This window comes from Clarias gariepinus, chromosome 6, assembly GCF_024256425.1.
Source record: "Clarias gariepinus isolate MV-2021 ecotype Netherlands chromosome 6, CGAR_prim_01v2, whole genome shotgun sequence".
NCBI classification, from domain to species: Eukaryota; Metazoa; Chordata; class Actinopteri; order Siluriformes; family Clariidae; genus Clarias; species Clarias gariepinus.
The window spans coordinates 19,589,131-19,592,849 of NC_071105.1; positions in this window are offsets into that span (position 1 = coordinate 19,589,131).

Below are 3,719 nucleotides of genomic sequence, written 5' to 3' on the forward strand. Positions count from 1 at the left end.
GTTTACACAGAGTGCCATAGAGGCTGGTTTTTCATACGCACACACACACACACACGCACACACACACATATACTTACACACAGTTGGACCAAATACAAGTTCTGTGTTGGCACAGTAAAATCTTCTGTTTTAATTATTCTGTTCTTTACGTTGTGAAATGTGAGACAAACAAATAAAGCACATCAATATAAATTACAATATAAACTACAGCACTCACAAACCGGTGGGACCTTTACAGGAAAATGCAGGTTAAAATGAGGGTAAATGGGTGTGTAAAAGCAGGAACATATTCAAATTTGCCATGAGCTTTGCTCTAGGTTCACGGCTGTGAAACACTAGACTTGACATTCTTAGAAACCAGACCTTATACACCCTCTTGTGGCCAAGTGTACACTTCCACTCACTTACTCAGTGTCTATACAGCTTTATCCTGTATTAAGGGTCACAAAGGGGCCTGGAGTCTATCCCTAGAGGAGACTTAGGGCACGAGGTTGAGTACACCCTGGACAGGGTGCCAATCTATTGCAGGGCACACACACACATACACACACTCTGTCACACACTACGGCCAATTTGGGAACGCAAATGAGCCTAATCTGTTGGTCTTTGGACTGTGGGAGGAAACGGGAGTACCAGGAGGAAAGCCACTAAGCACAGGTAGAACATGCAAACTCCATGAAGGTCCAAGGCGACAGTGCTAACCATTACACATTAAATCTGAGTGTAAGAATATACCATTACTACCCCTTCTATTAGTATACTGTATAAATGATGGAAGATGGCATTGGTAACAAGCAAGTCCGTTCGAAAAGCAGAACCTAACAATAAAGGTGTGCTGATTAAATTTAGATATGTGTAAATTAGTAATTTTCAACAAAAGCAGCTGTAGGTGATGGAAATAATTTTCTAAAAAATTTCCTCACCCATCATCCATTACTAAACAAACTGCATACTTATGTACTGGTGTAAACTTTTATTTTATACTAACAAATGCTAACTATTTTTCCTTTTCCAAGTTTATTTTAAAAACCTTTCATGTGGCCTTCAGACCCACCAAAATATCTATTTTGTTGTTTAGTCTTCAATTTGGGTTTTCAATTTGATACACAGTTCATGACAAGAGTCATGATCATCCTAGTTGTAAGCAGAATGTAACTATAGAATGTCTTTTTTTTTTCGGCTAGCTTTGATGAATTTTAGGCCGCTTTAGTAAATTTAATTAAAAAAGAGCTTAGTGACAAATCTAGTGATGTTTCAAAAAGACATTGAAAAATACTGTTCTCAATAACCAATCACTTTTATTTACTGTCTCCTCGCCACCACTGTATAGTACTTAGTACTGTACATAGTTTGTCGTGCCCAAAATTCCTCTTTTCTCTCTCTCTCATTTTTTAAATGAGTAGTTATGTATAACCTACTATTTTCTATTCTGAGAAAACTAAATTTAATTTTATTTGTATAGCACTTTTAACAATTGACATAGTCGCAAAGCAGCTTTACACAATCAAAAAAATTATTTAATAATTATTTAATAATTATTAAATTATTGTATGAAATGTGAATGTGTATGAATCAAAATAATAAAACTGTCCCTGATAAGCACGGCAACAGTGGCAAAGAAAAACTCCCTGAGATGGTAATAGGACGAAACCTTGAGAGGAACCAGATTTAAAAGGGAACCCATCCTCATTTGGGTGAAACGGATAGCAGGGATTGATTTGCATCATACTGGAAGTTCAGTATACAACAGGAGATGTGTTTAAGTTAAAATGAAGTCCAGTTAGTTACTGGAGGCTCAGGTAGACTGTAGGAAACTCCAGTCCGGAACTATTGAGCAACTGAAGTCACAAGTCTTCAGAGAACAACTGTGTATCTGCCGAGGACAGAACCGTCTTCATGGAAAAGTGGAACTGTCCCCAGTCACCACACGCATCCCAGGTAGACCATGCGGGCATCCATGCGATGAGATCTCCAACCAGAATCACTGGCAGCTCAGGAGCGGCATGTAAAGCTCGACAGAGAGACAGGTAGAGGGAAAGAGAGAGGAAGAGAGGGAAGCAGAAGAGAAGGAGAGATGGCAGTTAGGTATGGTCACAGTTAAACAATGTATAAAGTGAATGTATATTTAGTGCAGAGTGTAAACCCTGTAGGGTGTAGTCCCTCCAGCAGGACTAACTATGACAGCATAACTACAAGGGAGAGCCAGAAGGTAACACAGTCATGAGGGCTCCCTGAGATGTAAAGCGACCAATCACCTCACCGTCAACAAACCTGAGTGATCAATGAGAGTGGGGAAAACAACAGCTAAACATACCAGTTCACCGTAATACTCTATGTCCATGAGTCCCCCAGATCTGCTTTTTACCTAAGGCAAATCTATTTACAAAAATGCTTGGCTAAATATAGGTTTTTAGCCTGGACTTAAACACTGAGACTGTGTCTGAGTCCTGAGCATTAACTGGAAGACTATTCCAAATCTTTGGGGCCTTGTAAGAAAAAGCTCTGCCCCCTGTTGTAGAAAACATCCTGTGGTTATTACTTTAATGATGATAATTAAATATAAGGGAATAGTATGTTAGTAATACTCAAACTATTCTACTATAAGTGTCTTCAGAAAATCTTCAGCGCATGATAAATTATAGTCTTGGATGCCATATGGCAATTTCTAATAAACAAACAAATTTCTTTAAACAAACAAAAAAAAATAAGGAAAAAAAAAAGACTGTCTATGTAGATCTTATCCCTGTGCATAAACTCTCTATACATTTACAGTTAAATTGATGAATCCTGATGATCAGAGATGATTGGAATGTTTTGGATCTGCCAGTTGGATGTCGTTTTCAATTCCCCACATATAAGATATACAGTCAGGTATATGAACAGAGCCACTGTCTCTGCATGTATGCACAAAGGCCATGCTTTAAGTATAAACCAGATACCTACATAGGACATATCTCAGCATCCTAATGTGCCATATTTCCCTGTAACAACACACTCCATTGTGTTTTATTTCTTATCTATGATTTAAGGCTGGACATGGTGACCATGTAGCGGCAGCACAATGCAAAAAGAAAATAAAAATCATAGTAAGAAAGATCAAGAGCTTCAGTTAATGTTCATGTCAAACATCAAGAAGGGGTAAAAGTGTGCTGTGTTTAACTTTACAAACGTTGGTGTCAGACGGGCTGGTTTGAGAAGTTCAGAAGCTGCTGATGACCTGAGACTTTTTACAAACAACACTCACTGGAATTTACAAAGAACTGTGTAAAAAAACAACAACTGAATGAGGAACAGTTCTGTGGACGGCAACAAGAACAAGGAGAGCCGGGAATCGACCCAGCAGCTGTGACGTCACTGTGCCAGCTAAGTTTTTATTTTTTTATTTTTTATTATTTAAATAAAAATAATTTGTTCTTTTAATCATATATTAAATCTATGTTGTTTTATTATTCCATTATTATTAGGCGTAGAAACAATAACTTGCTTTCGACCGGGTAGTATCAGAGCCGCTGTTATAAAGCATTAATAAACAACTAATTAATTAGTGAATGAATGAATTAATCAGGATAGATAACTAATAGGGAAGAGATTTGCTCGGCTCAGATGGTTGTGTCAAAATGAATCCATTCGCTTTAAACCGCCTATGCCTTTAAGTCCGCCCGGCTCTGACGGTGTGTGTGTGTGTGTGAGAGAGAGAGAGAGAGAGTGTGTGTGTGTGT